The 24,647-nt window shown below is 39.6% G+C and overlaps 1 protein-coding gene across 1 annotated transcript in view; it reads right to left on the bottom strand.

The window, feature by feature from the left end:
* Positions 1 to 24,647, bottom strand: part of LOC140200352 (dedicator of cytokinesis protein 2-like) — a 699,328-nt gene that overhangs the window by 209,148 nt on the left and 465,533 nt on the right. The window lies entirely within an intron of this gene.

The following is a 24,647-nucleotide window of genomic DNA, read 5'->3' as shown; positions in this document are numbered from 1 at the left end:
TCTTTCTACATTGAGCAGGCTGCAAGCCTTCCAATCTCATCTGGGAAGTTGACAATTAATCTTTAACACTACTAGCAATTGATGTGAAGAACAATAGCACCCATGGAAGTTACACTTTAAATTTAGACATTTTCTAGAACACTGTATAAATATCATCAGGCTTTGCATCACTACGCTGAAACATTTCATTATTGTCAGAAATATTTTAAAAGTAAACTTTATTTATGGTAAGAAATTTTTACAGAGGAAGAAACAGTGCAAAATTTTGACATTCATTGTCAATATATTCAGCAGTGTTACCGCATTTTTCTTAAGTCATAGCACAATTACCACTTAATGTGGCCTGGTTGGTGATACACCATTTCAACATCTGAGGGGTTTTCCTACTCAGCGCTGACCCTCCATGTACAGTAAGAACGTAGATTGTGATCTTTCCCCACAGAGCTCTTGCACTGACTGCAACAAATTTCAGTGTGTCCATCAGTATGCATCCCTGCAGCCTGGGATGTGCAAGTTGGCTACATTCCCTTACAGACCTCTCACTGTGCTGGGAAACCAAATGTTTCAGGTTAACCAAAGTTCACCTTTCACTGAGTTGATGATCTTCTAGCAGCCCTTGATGTCTGTCTGTCAGCATGATGTGAAATCTACCAGTCTTCCCTCACAGTCACTCACTGTTTCTCAGGAGGTAATGAGGTTATGGTCTATCTCCTTAGATAGGAGTAGTAAGGCATGAATAGTCAGCAGAGGTAGAACAGAAAACATGCAAGACCTCAAGAAACAAGGAGCAAAAGTAGGTGATTCAATGTGATCATGGTTGATCTATATTGGCTTCAACACCTCATCTGCCCCAGTTCCCCATTACATTTAATTCCTCAACTTACCAAATATTTATTGATCTCCACCTTAAATATATTTAATAATATGGACTTCAACACCTTCTGGTGCAGAAAATTCCTGAGATTCATAACACACTAACAGAAGAAATTTTTATGCACCTCTGGTTTAAGTGGCTGACATCTTGTTTCTATTTTACAACTCTGCCCCTGGGTGCACATGGTAGTTAAAACCAAGTCATGAGAGGAGGAGATTATATTCAGAAAGGACTCCGGGTCTACAGCACAGAAGGTGATGGCATTAAAAGTAAGTGATATTCTTTGAAATGGAGAGGACTTGGAAATAAATACCATACAGGGCAGATGGATATTCCAAACAGCAGCCTGTGCAAATACAGAGGGCTTGGGAAATCACAGACAAGGGAAAATCTGCAGATGCTGGAAGTCCAAGCAACACATACAAAAGGCTGGAGGAACTCAGCAGGCCAGGCAGCATCTATAGAAAAGAGTACAGTCGACATTTTGGGCTAAGACCTTTTATCAGGACAGGAGAAAAAAAGATGAGGAGTCAGTGGTGGAAGGTGGAAGGAGGGGAGGAAGAAGCACAAGGTGATAGGTGAAACATGGAGGGTGAGGGGTGAAGTAAAGAACTGATAATTTGATTGATGAAAGAGATACAGGGTTGGAGAAGGGGGAATCTAATAGGAGAGGACAGAAGGCCATGGAAAAAATGAAAGGAGGAGAGCACCAGAGGGAGCTGTAGGTGGGTAAGAAGATGAGATGAGAGAGGGGAAGGGGATGAGGAATGGTGAAGGAGAGGGGAGGGAACATTACTGGAAGTTTGAGAAATTGATGTTCATGCCATCAGGTTGAAGCCTACCCAGGTGGAATATAAGGTGTTGTTCCTCCAACCTGAGCGTGGCCTCATCACGACAGTAGAAGAGGCCATGGATAGACATATTGGAATAGGAATGGGAAGTGGAATTAAAAAGAGTGACCACTGAGAGATCCCGCTTTTTCTGGCGGACAGTATTTGGTGAAGCCGTCTCCCAATCTGCGTCCGGTCTCCCCAACGTACAGGAGGCCACACTGGCAGCACCGAATACAATAGGTGACCCCAACACATTCACAGGTAAATTGTCGCCTCACCTGGAAGGACTGTTTGGGACCCTGAATGGCAGTGAGGGAGGAGGTGTCGGGGCAGGTATAGCACTTGTTCCACTTAAAAGGCTAAGTGCCAGGAGGGAGATCAGTGGGAAGGGATGAATAGACAAGGGAGTCATGTAGGAAGCGATTTTTGTGGAAAGCCAATGTGGGGGCAGGGAGGGGGGAAGATGTGCCTGTGGTGGGACTCTGCTGGAGATGGCGGAAGTTGTGGAGAATTATATGCTGCACACAGAGGCCAGTGGGGTGGTAGGGGAGCACGGAGGGCATGAGAAATGTTAGGATATCTGCGAATTAAGATTGAATGCTAAAAGAGAGGCAGCTTAGCAAACCTTCATGGCTGGTACCCATGTTGGTAGGTACCTTTATTGCAAATGTCCTGTTCTTCACAGTCCAACCCATGCAAGGGCTAGGGAGAGAGAGGGAAAGGGGTGATGGATGGTTCTAATATGAACAGGTATAGAGTTGAGGGGTGGAATGATCCTATTCTGTGTTGGAACAAATCTCTGATTCTGTCATTTATTCTTAAGGCATCAGTGGACCCAACCCTAGACAATGCTTACTGAGTGTCAGTTCTTCAAATGTCTTATTTTTTAATAAAGGACTTGTTTTGCTTACTTTGGAAAATAGCTTCTTCCCTTTTTATGTTGCTATTTAGATTTTTAAGCTCTTTTCACACCATTCAGCATGTTCATGGTTGAAGTGTGACCTGACCCTACATGTCTTTTTTTTTCATATTCCTTAATTACTCTGGTATACAGAAGCACATCAGTGTCAGATTTAATATTTTCACCAGACCTAACAGCAATTGCCTCTTGTGGATAAATCTGAATTTCCTTCCATTCTGCAGGTTTCTCTATGTCATTTCTGAAAGGCCTGGATTTTATATTTACATCATTAATCTTAGTGATAAACTCATTTTTCATTGCAATAGATATTTTTCTTCACCCAACTTTCTCTCTCTCTCTCTTCCACTCTCTCTCCTTCTCTCTCGCTCACCCTATCTTTATCTCAATCTTTATCCCTATCTCTATATCTCTCTCTCAGTAGAATCTGGGGCTGGTGGGGGAGGAGTTGATGGCATTGTGGGGGAGAATAAACTGATTTAGTTTAAATGGGTGTGCGATGGTCAGCAAAGATTCAGTGGGCCAAAGGACATGTTTCCATTTTCTCTGAACATCTTGAAAGCAAAGATTACACATCTGTGAGGTGATGATGCAGCAGTGGATTCTGGTTAATTGGGACACATTGGGAACAGTATATTTTGGCCCAATTAAGTGGCTACCCTAATCAGCCAAAGTTTAATGGAAAACAGTTAAAAAGGTATAAAAAAGACAAACTACCATTTAAATGATTAACAAATCATGTATGTAAGTGAAATATAGAATAAATTAAAACACTATCAAAACTAGTATTTATGAAACTGTGTAAAAGTCAACAATGCAGGAACTTATTCAGTGTCCACTGATATGTTATCTTGATTGGCTGTAAATGAACAAAGTCAGCAGACACTTAGTTCAGACAGTGAACTGTCTTCAAACAGTGCTTTTGACAATTGCATCGTCCAAATCTTTATTTCAATTGTGACGTTCGAGAGTATTGCTGATACCTTCAAATTCTTTATAGTTCCTAACTTGCTATAGTAGTGAAATCATTTTATTTTCATTCCTGGCTGTTTCTGGCATCTCCAAGCCTGAAACTACAGTGAGCTAAAAGTTCAGAATTGACTGGCTGTTTACTACTCGCCAACTATTAGTGACAGAAGTTACTATTTTTTGAACACAAGCACACAAGTGACACTATTAAAAACTGTTTGCTCTAAGCATGGCGTAGTGTCTAATGACTACACGAGGAGCATGTGACTGACGCTATTTAGAAAATGTTCGGTAACAGTCTCCGGCTCCAAATAAGCAGCATAATGTTCCAAATAAACAAAGGGAACCCTGGCTGTTTTCTCGATTTGATTTTGTTCTTTATGTTGTCCCAAGTAAGTGGCTGCCTCGATTAATCGATGGCCCAAATAACCGGAATCCACTGTATTCCTTATCATCTTCAGAGATTAGTTTACAGCCAAGTGTCATTTACATTTCTGCAGTATTGTACTCAGTACAACATCTAATCTACTAATTTGGATTAGCTGTGGGCATGGAAACAGTGATTGAATTCTTAGTCTGCACCAATGAAGAAATGTGTTATCATGTATGGATAGAAACATAGAAACAAAGAAACATAGAAAAGCTACAGCACAATACAGGCCCTTTGGCCCACAAAGCTGTGCCAAACATGTCCTTACCTTAGAACTATCTAGGTTTACCCATAGCCCTCTATTTTTCTGAGCTCCATGTATCCATCCAGGAGCCTCTTAAAAGACCTTACCGTTTCCGCCTCCACCACTGCCACCGGCAGCCCATTGCATGCACTCACCACTCTCTGCGTAAAAAACTTACCCCTGACATCTCCTCTGTACCTACGTCCAAGCACCTTAAAACTATGCCCTCTCTTGATAGCCATTTCAGTCCTGGGAAAAAGCCTCTGGCTATCCACACGATCAATGCCCCTCATCATCTTATACACCTCGATCAGGTCACCTCTCATCCTCTGTCGCTGCAAGGAGAAAAGGCCGAGTTCACTCAACCTATTCTCATAAAGCATGTTCCCCAATCCGGGAAACATTCTTGTAAATCTCCTCTGCACCCTTTTTATGTTTCCACGTCCTTCCTGTAGTGAGGCGACCAGAATTGAGCACAGTACTCGAGATCTTTTCCCTTGAAGCTAGAAACTGGATAATTACTAAAGTGCATTGGCTTCTTATTTCCACTTTCACTCGAAAGTTAAACTGCTGTTTTCCCAATGAAACTCCTTCTATATTCTGGCCTAGATTGCTGTGTTGGAACCATATGAACCATCGTCGGAGCATTTCATCTGGAAAAACCAAGGAAGAGCATTTCTGACAAGTCATAGTGCATGTGTCTCCAGAGAACAGTGGAGAAAGTGTACCCAATATTGATCTAATTCTCACAAACATATCTGTATCAAGCTATGAGTAGAACTAAGTTAAGCAATCACTAGTTGCCACAATGTGCTGAGGTTTAAAGGTTCTTTTTATCGTCAAAGTATGCATGTACAGTACAACTCTGATATTCATTTTCTCCAGATAGCCATGAAATACAGAGAAAACAAAAAAAGTTTTGTAAAAAAAAAGTATTGGCTCCTTCCCAGCACGAAAAAGAAAAAGAAACAAAACTCTCTAACCCCAAAACCTACTATCCTCTCCCTCACAGAAAACAACAGTGACAATAACATCAAATCCTCAATGCTGTCCCTCGCAGAAAAAAGTGACAATAATATTCATCCCCAACCCCCTTCCTTGCAGAAAAGAAAGGAAACAATAGCATAAAACCCCCAGCCCGTCTCTCTCACACAAAAAACTGACAGATCATCCACATAGAACAACACCAGTTAGAGGCTGTTCCCAGTTTTGTGAAGGATGCCTCTGACCTTGTTGCCATCCAGTGCTATATTCAGTCAGAATTTTCCACACTACCGAGTGAAAAAGTCTCTGCAGAGACCACATGTCTACCAGGCAGTGGTCAGTATGCAAACCCTGCAGGAGAAGAACATGACGGAACTCTGTGTGATTGTTCCCAGAAGAATTTGTCAAAGCTATTTGGCAGAGTGGTTCATTCCTAGAACTCACCAATAGGCAGCATAATTTAGTTGGCTAGCAGTGAGAATGGCCCTTCTCATCAGATCCTTCATGCACAGTCAGTCTCACCTCCAGCACTGTTCTATTAAGATGACTGTGATGAGGATAAGCCAATCATCCACCTCTCCGTTGTTAGCGGATTTGTACAGAAGTCTGTAAAAGGATGTGTCCTTGCCAAGGTTCATCCTGAGCAGCTGCCTAACACAGGACTCTGCAGGCTATTTCCAGGAATGGATACTAACACAAATATCAAGGACTACTGGAAAATCTACAGGAAAGTGGATGATGCTATTTGATCCGTCCAAAACTTGTCAGTCCTCCTGTGCAATAAGATGTCTGCAAGTGAATGCTGCTGTCTGGCTCATTCCAGGCTGCAATAGTACTTGCTGAGGATGCACATAGGCTTTGTATCTGCAGAATTTTTATATTAGATGGCTTTATAACCTTGATACTAGAAAATACAATCTAAGGTTCTGCTGGCAGTGGGTACTGGTTGGGTCCTGCATCACAGTACCACAAACACCTGAAGGGCATATTGTTCTAAAAGGCCACATAAGTGGCACTGGTGCTTCCTAAGTCATATATTGCATATTAACTAATGGCACTCTGAACATATTGATTTGATAAGACTGTAGATATACAGAATGGTCAACCCTAAAAATGTAAAGTAAAAAGACATTTAATATTTGTTTTGTACTTCCCTTATATATTTTACATGCACAGTTTACTCTTGAAACAAAAAGAAAGGTTTGGTACATCTCTGGTCAGAAGTCCCTGCTGTTGATATGCTGCTCACTGTGGTAGTAGCAAAGTAGGGTGGTGAAATTGTAACAATGAAAGACTATTTGACCATACTTGAATGGTTGACTAGCATTTGCTAATTTTCAATTCCTTGGTGATATCATTTCAGAGGATCGTCCTGGGTCCAGCATATATTTGTTGTGCATTTAGTATTTCAGTAATATTATAAATATATTGTTTGATTAAGCATTCTTTGTTGTTTACATAATGCATTGTGAGTTATATGTATGTAAAAGGCATACATCATTATGCCACCATGTCAGATGTACACGTCTTGCTAAAGTAGAAAATGCACACTGAGACATATATTCCTGACTTTCTGTTTTTGCTTTCAATTAGTTTTATGTTTTGGAGTTAACATAAGAAAGGAGAAATGGCTGGCTACATTGAAAAGAAAGACACATTTGATTGTACAAGACTAGGTAATGTACCTAGTAATGTACCTAGGTAATGCAAATTGAACTGTATTTTGAAGGAAATGGAATGGCCAATGAGGGGTGACTGCCAGGTTTGCTGAGTGCATTGGGTTTAAAGGTGTGCAGTTTGACTGCTCCAACCAAACCAACTGAAATGAGTTCTGCTGATATCATGAAAGTATTGCAGGAACATTTAGATCAGAAACCATTGCTCATTGCAGAATACTTTAGGTTTCATAAGTGGAATCAAAAGGAAGGAGAGTCCATTTCTACACATGTGGCTGAATTGAGGAAAGTGACTCAGCATGGTCAGTTCAATGATGGACTTAAAGATGCATTGAGAGATCGTTTACTTTGTGGAATCTTATAGGCAGGCATTCAAAAATGGCTTCTTACTGTACAGCACAACTCACATTTAAAAGAACAATAGAAATACCTGTATCAATGGAAACAGAAAAACAAATACAAATGAGTTTGAAAGTGAGCATGACCAAAATTGTAACATCTAAACAGAAAAATGCTCGGCCAATCAAAATGTGTTACTGTTGTGGCAGGCCAAAGCAGATTAAAATGCGACACTTGCAGAAAATGCAGCAAAGCGGGACACATACAAAGAAAGCGTTGGGCAGACAACAATAAATGGACTGCACAGGGACGAGAAAAATAGACAAAGTCAAGTTGCAATCTCAAAAATAGCACTAATCTGCATGCAGATGAAAAATCTGACAATGATTAGAGTGACACAGGATTGGGTAGCCTTGAGTTCTGAAATGTGAAAATGAACCAGAGGGAAGCAAAATGGCTTACACCTGAAGTGAACAGCAAAATAATTAAAATGGAATTTGACACTGGTTCAGCTGTTTCAGTCATTCCATAAAATGAGTTTGATTGGCATTTCAAAGATGCTGCATTGAAGCCTATAGATATCCAACTGAGAATTTACACTGAGAATGATGATTGTAACAGTGAAATACAACAACCAACAAGCCACATTGGGCATAAATGTGGTAAAAACCAGAGGACCAGCATTGTGGGGACATGACTGGCTGAGACAACTACAATTTCATTGGATTCCACCATTTTCATGCCACATTCCCTGCAAAAGAGTCAACTGAAAGTAATTAAGAAGGGTACTGGCTGATTCCTCAGCAGTGTTCAAGGATGACATTGGAAAATTCAAACATACGATAGTACAATCTCACGTGTAAAATAGTGTTAAATAAAAACACCATATCCGGGTTTAATAAAGCCTTTCCAGTTCCTTACACTATCCATGATAAAGAAGCCTCTGTGCTAGATTGCATGGAGGCCAAAGCAATTCTTTCTGAAGTTGAGTGGAGCACAAGGGCAAATCCAGTGTTCTCAGTAACCAAGAAGAATGGGTATATTAGGATCTGTGGTGATTTTAAGGTCACTATCAACCCAGTACTGAAAGGAGATTAATACCCTCTGCCCAGGTTAGAGGATATCTTCACAAACTTTTATCGAGGGAGACACTTCAGTGAAGTTGAATTAGTTAAGGCCCACCTACCGATGGGTATGGAAGAAGAGTCTGAAGTGTTTCTCACCATAAACACTAACAAGGGGCTTTGTCACAAGTGGAAAGCTATAGAGTAGGTGCTGCATGGCTCTCCAAGCACTTAGTGTTACATGGAAGACATCATTGTTACTGGTGAGGATGACATGAAATATCTCCAAAATCTCAAGAGAGTTTAAAAAATATTAGAAGATTATGGGCTCAGAACTCGATGTAACAAGTGTGAATTCTTTATGCAAAGCATCACTTACTGTGATCACGGAATTGATACACCAGTATTACTCAAGTATGGTGAGAAAAGTTAAGCAGTGCTAGGTGCCCTAAGACCAAAGGACGTGTCACAGTTGAGGTGCTTTTCAGGATTTGTCAATTATTGTAATATGTTCCTGCCAAAACAGGCTACTGTGCTCCACCCCTTGAACCCTTCACTGTAGATAGTGAAAAAATGGCAATTGACAAAACAGTGTGATGTGGCTTTCCAAAAGGCAAAAAAATGGTGATGTCAGAGGCTGTACTTACACATTATGATCCACATTGTCTACCTTATGGTATAGATGCAGTCATGTCACTTATTATGAGTGATGTGCCTTTGTATAACAGTCTCTTACCGCTGCAGGCACAGATTGACAGAGAGGCCTTGAGTCTTGTTTGAATATAAATTGATTCAACTAGCATTTGTATGAGGGAGATTTTACCATCATTACTGATCATCAACCACTAGTATCCATTTTCAAACCCCAGAAGGGTGTTCCACTAAAAATTGGTGCATCACTTGGAAGTAGCTGTGCTCCACACACCAACATCTTTTATTTCTCTAGCTGACAAAGATATGGAATTGGAGGTGCTGATAAAGAAATGCTGAGCATGATCAATTACTTGGGTTCTACACCATGCCCAGATCATCGTTCATACCAGCAACTGAGCGATATCTCCATTGAATGGAATTGAAGTTGTTAGGGAACAAAATACTCTTCTCATATTTCTGTGGCTTTGTACACTCAGATGGGGACACCATCTGCATTTAGTTTCACAATTTAGTAAGTACCTATAATAATTCATTAGATAAACTGAATAGCTATTAAGCAGAAACAAAAGACTCAGTGTATGACAGCACAGACTGACAGCAGGACAACAATTGATCTTCCAAAACTGCATTTGTCCTGGAGATTCAATTGGAGTAATTCAATGGGAAGTAACAGGGAAGCTGAGACAGAAGTCAGGACATGACTTGAAAATGCATTGAAAAAGCAAAATTTTGATCTTAGTTAATGAGCCACAGTGGTGAAGTCATGATTAATTGGCAGGCAACAACTTGCAAAGTGATAATCCAGGACAGTAGATTGATAGGTGGTAATTTCCTCAGTAAGAGTACACGTCAATATTGATAATGTACAGTATATTCCACAGAACATGGACAGGAGTCAGGTATAAGCTTGTTCCACCTTCAATGAGGTTGTTGCTAATGCGTTACCTGATTTTACATACCCACTATTCCTAAATCCTTAGTTAACAAAAATCTATTAATTTGCTTTACTAGCAATTTGACAAGACATCTCTTTTTGCCTTCAAGCAACACACATCAAAGTTGCTGGTAAACGCAGCAGGCCAGGCAGCATCTATTGGAAGAGTTTCAGTCACCGTTTCAGGCCGAGACCCTTCGTCAGGACTAATTGAAGGAAGAGTTAGTAAGAGATTTGAAAGTGAGAGGGGGAAGGGGAGATCCAAAATGATAGGAGAAGACAGGAGGGGGAGGGATGGAGGCAAGAGTTGGACAGGTGATTGGCAAAGGGGATATGAGAGGATCATGGGACAGGAGATCCGGGGAGAAAGACAGAGGGGGAGGAACAGAGGATGGGCAAGGGGTATAGTCAGAGGGACAGAGGGAGAAAAAGGAGAGTGAGAGAAAGAATGTATGTATAATAATAAATAACGGATGGGGTACTAGGGGGAGATGTGGCACTAGCGGAAGTTAGAGAAGTCGATGTTCATGCCATCAGGTTGGAGGCTACCCAGACGGAATATAAGATGTTGTTCCTCCAACCTGAGTGTGGCTTCATCTTTACAGTAGAGGAGGCCGTGGATGGACATGTCAGAATGGGAATGGGACGTGGAATCTCTTTGCCTTTTAGTATTTTGAAGACCACTTCATAGATCTGTTGAGCTCAAAGATAAAATTCTTAGTTTCTTGCATTACCATTTTGGTACCAAAATCCCATCATTTCTGCTAATATTCTGGGTTATGTAGACAAGCTGTGTGGGCACGTGGCCAAGTGGTTAAGGCATTGGACTAGCTACCTGAAGGTTGTGAGTTGGAGCCCCAGCCGAGGGAACATGTTGTGTCCTTGAGCAAGGCACTTAATCGCACATTGCTCTGCGACGACACTGGTGCCAAGCTGTATGGGTCCTAATGCCCTTCCCTTGGACAACATTGGTGTCGTGGTGAGGGGAGACTTGCAGCATGGGCAACTGCTGGTCTTCCATACAACCTTACCCAGGCCTGCGCCCTGGAAAGTGAAGGCTTTCCAGGCGCAGATCCATGGTCTCGCAAGACTAACGGATGCCTTTGTAGACAAACTGTAACTTGTTCTTACAGCCTTTATAGGTAGAGCTAAGTATTTATCATTATGTTGAGAGGAGTAACAAATATGAATATCCTGTTATGAATGAAGTTAAATGAGAAAAATAACCAACTTGATAACCGCTAAATAATGAAAGGCAACCTGTCTGATATGTCACCTATCAAGTGGAAGTTAGGCTTATGCTAAAGAGTGATCAAACATTCCTTAAATGTAATCACTCTCCATTAGTCTTTAAAAAAAACCAGTACATTGTGATAAACCACAATATTGGAGCACTTGGGCATCACAGATCGAAAGTCATCAATTGCCACCAAGCACACTGCTAATACTTGTGTTCCAAATTGATTACTTGCAGCATCTTCAGATTTCATTACTTGCATGTCACTTAATCTTTATTTGGACATATCAATACTAACGGCCTTTATTTTGAAAGACAAAACATTTTCTCATTCAAATCAGATTGTCTCTGATTTACTTCAGTTTGGCAGCTTTTGTCCATAATTCATCTCTAACTACTTCAGATAAATTTGCAAAGATCTATTAGTAGAAGTAACCAGTACTCAAAATTACCTTCCTTAGAATGTACCTTACATAACCAGCAGAGTATCATTCCTGTACTGCCAGAGGAACAAGCAATGTAAACCCAAAAGTGCTTCATTTGTAATCTTTGAGAACATTGTTCAACTCTGAAAACTGGTTCACCTGAAGAAGTCGAGGGCAGTGCCACAATAGTGGGCACCATTTAGTTAACTGTGATTCTTTTAGTTTTAAATAGCTTTTCCATCAATATCTGATCTGTCCTCTCCCCCTCACAACCAACTACACTATTCTCTCTGAATAATCAGCTGGGTGGGTGGGGATGTCTCTGATTTCAATGATGCTTCCAATTTTTTAGCTGTAAAAATAATTTGTGCTGACACTTTGTCTCTGCCTCATTAATTGCTGTAGTGAGTGGAAAGGGGCTGTATGTGGCAAAGGAAAATGGAATTCAATTTAAAGATAGGCCTAGTCCCCTGCTTGGCAGATAGACATAATGTAAAAATGAGGGTGGATCCAATTGCTTTTGCTTCCTTTTGAAGGATGAACCACTTTGAACTTGACTGTGATTTATCTAGTGTTACCATTTTTGACTATTATTCATCTCGAATTACTTCTGATGAATTTACAAAGATCCATTTGTAGAAGTGACAAGAACTCAAAACAGGCTTCCTGAGAGCTTACGGTCCTTGATCTGTCTTCAGCTGTTTCATTTCTAGGTTATTAAATCACCTCAAAAACATGTCTGTCTCTTTTCACCACTCCTGTAATGTGGCAATGCCTACCTAGCTCTTTTAATATGTATCTTGGTCACCTAGTCTGTGTGGAATTTGCACCTTCTCCCTGAGATGGCATGGCTTTCCCTGGTTGCTCCAGTTTCCTCCTACAAGTCAAAGACTTGAAGATTGGCAATTTATTTGGCTACTGTAAATTGGTCAGAGGACAGCAGAAGAACTTAACAGGATCTGATGGGAATACAGGGAGAATAAAATGAGGTCAGTGCAGAATTAGTGTAAATGCGTGCTTGATTGTCAGCATGGACTCAGTGGGCTGAAGGGTCTGTTCTCATGCTGTATCATTGTACGGTTTCAACGCATCTCATACAAATGTTTATGTTCAGCTAGCTATAGTTTCTGATCTGTGCTGTCTTAGTTATTCCCATAGGGATCAATGTTGTTTGACTGTGGATTTAGGGATTGGAAAATCATCCCAGGATGATTCAGCAACAAATGAACTGGAAAAGAGACAATGAAAGTTGATGACAGGATCAGATGACTTGGATAGCTAAACAACAGGCTGATGGAGATGCCGATAGCCTGTCAGCAAACACAGACACACAAGAATATAAACGGAAATAGGAGCAGAAGTAGACCACTAGGCCCCTCAAACCACTATGACAAGCGAGATGAGGCTGAGTACAGGGCTATGGTAGGAAACCTTGTCACATGGTGTGAGCAGAATTATCTGCAGCTTAATGTGAAAAAGACTAAGGAGCTGGTGGTAGACCTGAGGAGAGCTAAGGCACCGGTGACCCCTGCTTCCATCCAGGAGGTCAGTGTGGACATGGTGGAGGATTACAAATACCTGGGGATACGAATTGACAATAAACTGGAATGGTCAAAGAACACTGAGTCTGTCTACAAGAAGGGTCAGAGCCCTTTCTATTTCCTGAGGAGACTGAGGTCCTTTAACATCTGTCGATGATGCTGAGGATGTTCTACGAGTCTGTGGTGGCCAATGTGATCATGTTTGCTGTTGTGTGCTGGGGCAGCAGGCACCAACAGAATCAACAAGCTCATTCGTAAGGTGAGTGATGTTGTGGGGATGGAACTGGACTCTCTGATGGTGGTGTCTGAAAAGAGGATGCTGTCCAAGTTGCATGCCATCTTGGACAATGTCTCCCATCCACTACATAATGTACTGGTTGGGCACAGGAGTACATTCAGCCAGAGACTCATTCCACCGAGATGCAACACAGAGCGCCATAGGAAGTCATTCCTGCCTGTGGCCATCAAACTTTACAGCTCCTCCCTTGGAGGGTCAGACACCCTGAGCCAATAGGCTGGTCCTGGACTTATTTCCTGGCATAATTTACATACTACTATTTAATTATTTATGGTGCAACTGTAACGAAAACCAATTTCCCCGGGGATCAATAAAGTATGACTATGACTATGACTATGATTCTGCAGTTTATTGCAGTGATGAGCAGAGCAGTTTCCTTACCAAGCTGTTTTGCAGTCAGATAGTTACAATGCCATTTCCCTTTAGGATCGTATAAGTATGTTTTAACAAGGTCACCCATCTTTCTTCCATCCTTAAACAATGCAGATCCTTCATTTCCAGGTTGTCATGATAGGACAACAATTTTATCCAGGAATTAGCCTAATGAATCTCTTTTGACCTTTTGGAGGAAATTCAATGCACCGTCAATCCATTCAGGATAATGGTGGCTCATTCTTTTCCTTCTCATATCTTTTGTCATTTTCAATGTTTGCAAAGTGAGTACAGTAAAATTCCAATAATGGGGCATTGATGGGACTGAAATAGCAGACATTTTGGACTATTGGACATGATTTCCTAATATATTCACTTCTTTTTGTATATTACGCAGTACTATTACAAAATTTCCAGTCAACCCAGTCAGTTTCAAGGGTGTACTGACAAAAGAGCTGCAGTGAGTTTTGGGAGCATGGGGTATCATTACTTATTATATGAATCAAATGCTGAACTATTGAAACTTTCAAATGGTCAGATATGGCTTATTAGAGTTTTATTCTGTTTCAGAGTGAATGCCGCATATATTCCCTAAGAAGTATTGGAATTTCATCAAATATTGGTGTGATATTAAATTGTCACATTTTGATTTCTAAGTAAGGAGATTGTAGCTATAATTTTACAATCTAGGCTGCCGCTAGTAAGTGAGTGCTTTACAGTTGGAGATCCTGATTTTCAGATAGGATTTTCCATTGGAACTCAATTGAATTAAATTTGTTTTTTTATTGCCACATGTACTGAGATATAGTGAGAAGCTTATCTTGGATGTTGTCAATACAAATCAAATCATTACTCAATGCGTTGAAGTAGAACAAAATAAAACAATAACAGAATGCAGAATAAAGTGTACTAGCTGCAGAGAAAGTGCAGTGCGAGGACAAAGGAGTCTGTTTCCATGTATGCTGAGCTATACCCACAACTCCTGCAGTTTCTCGCAGTCACATTCAAAGCAGTTGTCATACCAAATCATTAAGCATCCTTGTTGGCTCATCTCAATACACAAAATCTCTTTTGGTATTTGGCCAACACGTCTCCACTAGACTATTAAGTAAAAACTAATAGGTCATTATATCATGAAAACGGCAACTGGACTGATGTAGTTATCAAGCTTCCAAAGTGAGTTGTTACTCATAAAGTAATTTGAATTGCTTTGATAAGATAGACACTATATTAATGTAAGTTCCTTTATTCTTATTCCCACAGTCATGAAAAAGAGCTATATCCTTCATGCACAAGAAGCACATTAGCTTTGTTGAGATGAAATTATTGTTCATCAAATCACTAGATTTTAATCTTCAATTATATGCTTAGATCATGTTTCATCTTCTGTTTCACACTGTAATATTCTGCCCATCTGTTTAAATTGGTCTCCATTGTTAATAATGAGTTCCATGGTTAATGGGTCTATATAAATGTAATGTCTATGATGATTAGTCCATAGTAAATGGGACAGTTGGAAGGACAGGATGTCCATGATATCAACACAACATATGACCAAGGACAAAAGGAAATTCCAAGTCATGAAAAACTGTCTGACAGCAAGTTATTGCTACCTGAAAGAATTATGAATGTGGTTGTTGAATTTAATCATTTCAGCATCTCAATGTCATTGAAGGTGTTCCTATTGTTCTAGGCCCAACCATTTCAGTTCAAAGGAAATTTATTATCAACGTACATCTATGTCACCATATACAACCTAGAAATTCATTGTCTTGTGGGCATACTCGATAACTCCATAGAAAAATAACCATAACAGAATCAATGAAGGACCACACCAACTTAGGTATTCAACCAATGATAAAGTCATTAGTAATTTATATTATGAACTTATGTCCCTTTTCAGAGATAGTTCTGGTTAATCACTTATGACTCTTCTGTAATAAAGCAGTCATTGGTCACACTCACTAAGAACTGGACAATAAATAGGCTTGCACTAATCTGTCCCACACAAACGACAACAAAAGGAGACATCCAATAGTGCCCAAGTAGAGATAGCATTTGCCAGAAATTTAACTGAACAGTAAGTCGGTGGCATCAAGAGCAAGTAAAAGTTTGGGGAGTCATCTTCTGACCTCTAAGACTTTTGCAAATTCAATAAGGCACAAGCCAGGAATGTGTTGAAAAAATCTCCAGTTATCTGAAAGAAGGCAATGCCAACCATGGACAAGAAGCTCACTCTATCCATAGCAAAAGTTATCTGCTTTGACAACACCTCCATTACTCCTCGCATTCATTCTCTCCAACCAGTGATTCATTGTTGCAATATATATTGTGTATCAGCTTTGAGATGCTTAACCTAAATTCAACAAAGCAAGCAAAATCCATCACCTGGAAGACAAGAGCTTCAGGCATGTGGGAACATCACAAGCTCCTTCTAAATCCTGACATGGAAATATGATAATACACTTTTCATTGCCTCCAACTCAATTTTTGAAACTACAAGATGTCTGTGGATTACAAATGACCAATTTATGGATACCATTGCAGATGACAAGCTCCAATAATATTATTAAATTCTGAAGTTTGATGTGTAGTCACAGCTTCCTTCTCAGGAATGGCTGAACAAGTTTACTCCGTCCCTCCACTTTTAATAATTGTTCATTCTTAAGGGCCTGGTGTGCTTTTGCTGCATTCATTGCAAAACTATGGAGGAATGAATGCCATATTCAGTGGCTTTCGTGTATTTTCTGAGTTATGAACCAAATCAATTTACTTACATCTGTAAAAATGAAACCTGTTCAATACCCGGGATTGGCCTATGTCTACTTAACACAGTGAGAGACTGATTGAAGAAGAAGTTGTCTTGGGCATTTAGACGGGGATAATAATAGCTACGTCCTCAAGTAGATGCCTACATTTGGATAAAGAACAGTACAACATAGGAACAGGCAATTTGGCCCATTGTTATGGACTCTTGAATGGGCCTCTTGCATGATGAAGATGACCTCATGATATCTCAATAGACTCACCATGACGCTTGCAATTTACTTGTTTACCTGCTCTGTGCTTTCTTTGCAAATGTAACATTCTATTCCGCAATCTGCTTTTCCCCTCTTATACTACTTCCATGATACATGAAATGTAAAACAAATTTTTTCAGTGTTTCTCAGTATATGTGGTAATAATAAATCAATTACCAATTACTAATTATTCACCCCACTTCGCACCTTAACCCTTCAAATTAAAACACAGTCCTGTACTTAATTTTCCCGTTCTACCAAAGCTTTGCCAACCCGATAATAAAATGTGCCTCAAGTATTTGAGACTTTGTTGAGTTTCGAAGAAATTCAGTCATGAACTTTTACTCTGGTCAATAATCACATCTTTGAGAACACAATCATTCAACTTGCAAGCCTGCTGTAAAGATGGCAGTGGCTCACAACCTCATATTAACGTTATCCTGTTACACTGTAAAGCACTGCAATACATAAAAATCATTTAAAATAAGGAACCAACGTGACACTAATATTCTGCTTATACAACACCTGCAGAGACCTAAGAATAGTTTTGAGAGAATAGCTAAAGGAGGAATTTAGAAATATCTTTCTAAATTCCAATTTTATGATCACAATGCCAGTGCTGCCTTTTTGAAATAGCTGCCCAATTTGTCTTAGCCTTGAATACACTCAACAATTAAGAATTCACAGACTGATGTAAAAATTCCAAAGATTTACAACTCATGAATAAAGAAATATATTATCTCAGTTTTAAATGCTCTGCGAGTCTGCACCTATGTTCTGGATTTTTTAACCTGAGAAAACAATCTCACAGCACTTTCTCTGTCAATCCTTCTCAATAAGATCAGCTCATATCTTTTAAACACCATTGAGTTGAATAATCATCCCTCTTTTCATTGGACAATCCCTTTTCCAAGGAATAAACATAATGCATTTACTGTGCTTTCACAGCAAGGCAAGTACATCAGTTTAAAGGTACGGAACCCAAAACAGCAAAACCAAACGTGATTCCACCAAAATTCTGCGAACACTTTTTCTGTTCCTGTGCCATTGCATTGAAGACCAAATTACACTCAAGAAAGTGAAGACAGAATGGCATTTAAAACCATACACGTGAATTTTAAATTCCATTTGTTGTTGGAGCAGGAGCTATCAGTGGTCACCAGGCAAAGAGATAATAGACAAATTGAAAACCCAAGCAAAGAGATGCAGAGCTGCTGGACTTTATGGGGAGAGAAGTGGACTTTGTTATGCTCTCAGCTATACTATAACACTGGAGGTCCCATTGTTATATAAAGTAGCTTAATTCAGCATAAAAATAATAAATATAATCAGGCAAGCCTTTGGACTGTTCTCCTGCTGTCCAATCCTTCTCTTTCCTTTTTCCACCTCATTAATCTTGCTACTTAAGCGAAGTACCAACATTACTTACAGAACACTGGTTCCCAGGGTTATCCCCTATCTGTATTTTTGTGTCATTAGTTAATGTTCTGTCAATTTTCTGGACTTTTTTATTGTAGTTTTTTTTCTTCTTCTGGGGTTTTCAGATGAGGAGGAAATGTTTTCCCATTCCGATCTCACATCCTTTGGAATCAGATTTGTCTCATTTGTACCACCCTCCTTGATGGTCTGAATGCCTATTATTTCCAGATCCATTCAACAGCCATGAAATATAAGAAATAAAGGCAGGAGAAGGAGAAGAATCTTTGTCCCTAATATCTCTTCACCACTTGGTAAGATCATTGCTGATTTTTTACCTCAGAGCCTTTAAGATTAAGGAGATGCAACAGACTGCAGATGCTGGAAACTGGAGATGCAACTAGTGTGGTGGAGGAGCTCAGTGGGCTAGGCAACATCTGTGAGAGTAAAGGAATTGTTGATGTTTCAGGTAAGAACACTACATCAAGTCTTCATACAGGATTTCGATCCAAATTGTCAACAATTTCTGTTCTCCCACAGATCCTACTTGACCTGTTGAATTCCTCCAGCAGATTGCTTGTTGTCTTTAAGGTTATGGTTGATCTTTTGCCTCAATGCCTACAAGATCATGGCTGATATTTTACCTCAGTGACACTTACCTGAACAAATCTCATTTCCAGTGAATCCTGCAATAACTAAAATCTGATCTTCCTTATTTTGAATATACTGGATAACTGAAATAGCTGAACCTTCAATGGTGCAATGGAGAGAAAATCTGAAACAACTACTCGATGCTGTTTCCATCTCTGTTTTGAACCCTAAATGTGAGACTGTAACTCCTGACTCCAAACTTTCCAGCCACAGGAAATATCCTTGCATTTACCCTGTTAACCCCCTTAAAAATCTCATAATTTTCAAACAACTCAACTCCCATTTTTCTTAATTCAGGTGAATACAGGCCCGGTCTGCTTAATTTCTCCTCACACCATAGAGCTGCCACCTCAGGATTCTCTGTCCTGAAAATACACTTCCACGTAGCTAGGGAGAGCTAGATGTGGTGTAAAAGAAGCTAACAATTACCTTTATAATTGTTCGTTATATTGCCTTATCACATACAATACTTTTTTTAAGTACAAGAACACCAAGGTCCCTTTATATGTCAATAAATTTCCAAATTCCAACATTTAATAAATACATAATCTTTGTTTTTTTCTACTTAAGTAATAATTTCACATTATTGCATGTTATTTTCCATCTGGCACAACTTTGTCATTCACATAACCTATCTAATTCACCTTTAGCACATCCTCATAACAGCTCACGTATTATCCAGCTTTGTGTCATCACCAAATTTTGATATGTTATATTTGATCCTCTTTCCAAATTACTGATATCATTTATAAAAGGCTGTGTTATCATAACTATGGCTTATGGAACTTATCACCATTTCCCAATTCAAAATAAAATTTATTTCTACTCTGTCTTCCATTCATTAACAAACACTCAATCCATCCCCACCTGTTATCTAAAACACTACAGTGCATTTAGCATTTCAGTAATATTTGAGTAATATTGTAAATATATTCCCATTCCCATTCTGATATGCCCATCCATGGTCTCTTCTACTGTCAAGATGAAGCCACACTCAGGTTGGAGGAACAACACCATATATTCTGGGTAGCCTCCAACCTGATGGCATGAACATTGACTTCTCTAACTTCCATTAATGCCCCTCCTCCCCTTCTTACCCCATCTCTTACTTATTTATTTATTATTTTTTATTTTATTCCCATTTCTTCTCTCTCTCTTTTTTCTACCTCTGTCCCTCTCACTGTAACTCCTTGCCTGCTCTCCATCTTCCTCTGGGCTCCCCTCTCCCTTTCTCTCTCCCTAGGCCTCCCGTCCCATGATCCTCTCCTTCCTCCAGCCTTGTATCCCTTTTGCCAATCAACTTTCCAGCTCTTAGCTCCTGTCCTGTCTTCTCCTATTATTTTGGATCTCCCCCTCTCCCTCCCACTTCCAAATCTCTTACTACTTCTTCTTTCAGTTAGTCCTGACAAAGGGTCTCGGCCTGAAACGTTGACTGTACCTCTTCTTATAGATGCTGCCTGGCCTGCTGCATTCCACCAGCATTTTGTGTGTGTTGCTTGAATTTCCAGCATCTGCAGATTTCCTAGTGTTTGCATTTGGGGCTCCCGTGTTTTTCTTTTAATTTGTTTAGAGTTACAAATCTACCGAGTGATGATGAGAAGTTTTGAAACAAACCTGAGATGACTGCCTACCTGTTGAAGCGCAGCAAGATGTTCAAGTTAAAAACATATTATGTTTTTTAACTTCATGGGGGGGGGGAGAGAGAGAGATGTTTCAGTTTAAGAAGTGCAGCATGTGTTTCTTTGCAAGGGGATAGAGAGGGTTGAATAAAAAAAAGCAGTAAACAGATGAACTTCACAGGTTCATAAACTCTGAGGACCGAGTGATATTGGAAGGATGATGAGTTTGATTGCACAACAGAAAACAGGCTATTGTATACTGAAAGAATTGAGTAGTAACTTGAAACAAATGAAATAGCCAATGAAAAGGACATGCTAGTATTACTGAGTGCAATTGGTGGGAAAGCATACAGTCTGCTTAGAAGATTGATTGCTACAACCAAACCAGCTGAAATGAGCTTTGTTGAAATCATGAAAGTAATGCAAGAACATTCAGAAAAAAAACATTGTTGATTGTAGAATGTATTAGGTTTCATAAATGGAACCAAAAGGTAGGGGTGTCAATTTTAGCTTATGTGTTTAGTTTCAAGAAATTGCCTGAGCATTGATAGTTCAGCATTGGACTTAATGATGCACAGGGAGATCACTTAGTTTGTGGAATCTTACAAGAAAACATTCAAAAATATCTCCTAACTGAAGCACAATTCACATTTTAAAAAGCAGTTGAAATCGCTGTATCAATGGAAACAGCAGCCAAGACTAAACTGATTTGCAGTCAGGAAGAAAAGTGAGTGTGAACAAAATTGCAACTTCAAAACAGTAATCAGCATGGCCAAACAAATTGTGTTACCATTGTCGCAGGGGCTCACATTCACCAGACCAGTACAGGCTTAAAGGTGAAACCAGCTGAAAATGCAACAACACACATCAAAGTTGCTGGTGAACGCAGCAGGCCAAGCAGCATCTCTAGGAAGAGGTGCAGTCGACGTTTCAGGCCGAGACCCTTCGTCAGGACTAACTGAAGGAAGAGTCAGTAAGGGATTTGAAGGTCTTTCAAATTTAATTGGAGATCCATCCACCATTAGCATACCATATCCCCTGCAATCGAGTCAACCAAAAGTAAATTCAATAGGTTCAATGGGTACATTTAATGTCAGAGAAATGTATACAACATACATCCTGAAATTCTTTTTCTTCACAAACATCCATGAAAACAGAGGAGTGCCTAAAGAATGAATAACTTTTAAATGTTAGAACCCCAGAGCCACCCCACCCCAACTCCCCCGACATATAAGCAGCAGCAAAGCAATGACCACTCCCCTCTTGATTTATCTCCCTCCCTTTTTATTTATATAGTTTCTTGATTTATCTCCTTCCCTTTTTTAAAGGCTGAGTTCCATTTTTTACTTTTTACTCTATTGATTCCATAATAAAATATACACAATTCTGTTGGATAATAAAAAGTGCATTTTCTAACTCCTTAGCTATCCTTTCAAAGTCTGAGGGTGTGAGATATCAACTTCTATGGACTTACTGCCCAACAGTCCATTTATTTTTCCAGTACTTTTTTTTTATTGATCACAAGTTCTGGAAATCTTTCTTTACTCCTGAATTGTAGTTCACCATTATTTCCAAGAGGCTTACTGTACCTTCTGTGGCATCAACTGCTAGATACTTGTTTAATTTCTCTGCCATTTCCTTATTCCAGAACCATTCCCCCGTCTCGGTCTGTAACATTGGCTGAATCTTTTTCTTTTCTCCTGTTGTTGAGCTGACACTCCAGTATAGTACTTCAGCCTGGCTGATGGTTACTTCATGGGATGCTAAACAAAACACATGCTTCCTCAAAAATGGATGTAAAAATCCTACAAGGTAGAATTTATTTCCAGTACCCTTGTCAATATTTATCCTTTAACCAACATCACTTAAAGCTTGTGGGCCTTGCTATGCACAAATTAAATATTGGATTTTTTAATGTTGCAGCAGTAACTTCAAAGGATTGCATGGGTTGTAATGTACTTTAGGATCTGCTGAGATTGGGAAAGATGCTAAATGAAAGGAACATGCTTTTCATGTTTAATGCCTTCAATTTGTAACCCTGCTTATCATGATTCTTTCATCTTAGGGCTACTACATTTGCAAACTTCCAGTCTTCAGGCACAATTCTTCGATCCAAGTATGTTTAGGAGTATGTCAGCAGCAGCTTTCTGAGCTTGGTTTCTTCAAGGTTCCTAGGCAGCCTTGTCCACGTTGGGGAATGCTGTAACTTCTCAGACATCTAACTTACTTAATTGATGTAGCCTGGTTTTCTGACAAGACCTTTAATCATAATAACTTTAGTAAAGTAATTCACCTCAGTCACCATTCGATAACCATTTCAAACTAATAGGTCTTTATTTAATGCAGAAACTGGGTCCTTTATTGCTTAGGGACATACAGATGATCTTAGGTTCTCATTTATGTTAATGTCTAAATTTTTCTTCTTGTATATTTTCCTTTCATATTTCTCCTTATATTTAGTGTCAAATCGTCCAGGTGCTGTTTTGTCACATGCTACTTTTTCCTGCTGAATTCTATTCTCTCCTTCCATCAGAAGGCAGAAATTGCAAGCTGCCCTCTTCTTTTACCTTGTTCAATACACTCTAACACAACTGCTTCTCTTTAAAGGCCCTCTGATTACTCTATTTTATTTTTTCCTGCCTGTCTTTGTCATATATTTTATTATCCCACCAGATACTATTTTAATTCACTACAATTAACCCTGCCCAGAACTTCCAGAATGCTAGGTGGGCTGCTCCTTGCCTTTCTCTATAACTAGTGTAACCTTTATAATCACAAAGTTCAAAGGATGTACACATCCTACAACTTTGAGAATCAACTCCTTACAGGCAGCCACAAAACAAAGAAACCAAAAAGAACAAAGAAGAGTGACAATCAGCTAATGTACAGAGAGAAAAAGAAACTAATTGTGCAAACAATAAGAACAAGCAAAGGGCATTTAGAATGAAAGTGAGTCCTTAGACATGATGCTCAGAGTAGCCAGAGCAAGCCACTGTCTCAGTCCAGCACAGAGCAGGGAGCAGAACCCTCCCAACCCTTGCCTCTGGTCCCAGCATCCTGCCTTTTCCATATGATATTTATTCCTGTGATGTTGGCCATCCTTTTAACTACTTTATTTCTTGGGATCAGATCCAACAATGTCTCTTTCTTATCAGAATTATCCTGAACATTCTTTGAACTTCTGTTTTCTACCCCACAACTTCTTCTTTGGCATAATTATAGCTTTGGGCAAGTTTTTAGGCAGGTAAAGTCTCCCGCTATCATCCTCTCCATTTAACCAGTCTATTTGCAGATTTGCAATGCTTGTTACTCCATCTCACTTTGCTTACTAGCTGGCCTATTAAAGCTATCAAGCAGGATAACAGCTCCTTTACTGTTCCTTATTTCCAACCACATAGATTCTGTTACTTAGCTCTCATACATCCCAAATGTCCTGCTACCCCTAAGGATCTGTAGATATATATTCTAAAATTCCTCCACATGAGTCAATTTCCTCCCTTTTATTATATATTCTTTCATTATGTTGTGCCTCTCCAAGTACATTACCTCAAACTTGACTGGATTAAATCTCATTTGCCATGTCTCTATTCAACTGATCAGATCAATAACTCCTGCAGTCTAAATCCCTCTTCCTCACTTTCAATCACATAGTCATGTTTGTTTCATCTCCAAACTTCTTTATCATGTTATCTATATGTTGGTCTAATGTATGATAGAAAAACATGGAGACAGAGCACTAAACCCTGTTGAAACTTATTAATGACACCCTTTTTGTTTCAAAACCCTCATCAAATATTCCTGCTATTGAGCCAAATTCAGACCTCATTTGTAAGTTATCCCGGGCTTTTACTTTTTCTTGACTATCTTGCCATAGGAACATAGAAACAGAAAACCTACAGCACAATACAGGCCCTTCAGCAGCCGGACCGTATCTTGCCTCCTATGTGGTGGGTTCAGGGATATCTTGGATCAGGCGAGCAGCTCAAGGTTGTGGTACACATTGGTACCAGCAACATAGGTAGGAAAAGGGAGAAGGACCTGAAGAGAGATAGAAACATAGAAACACAGAAACCCTACAGCACAATACAGGCCCTTCAGCCCAAAATGCTGTGCCGAACATGTGTTTACTTTAGATATTACCTAGGGTT

Source organism: Mobula birostris, chromosome 7 (assembly GCF_030028105.1).
Source record: "Mobula birostris isolate sMobBir1 chromosome 7, sMobBir1.hap1, whole genome shotgun sequence".
In the NCBI taxonomy this organism is placed as follows: domain Eukaryota; kingdom Metazoa; phylum Chordata; class Chondrichthyes; order Myliobatiformes; family Myliobatidae; genus Mobula; species Mobula birostris.
The sequence above is the reverse complement of the archived record's forward strand: the minus strand, read 5'-3'. Positions and strand labels throughout refer to the sequence as shown.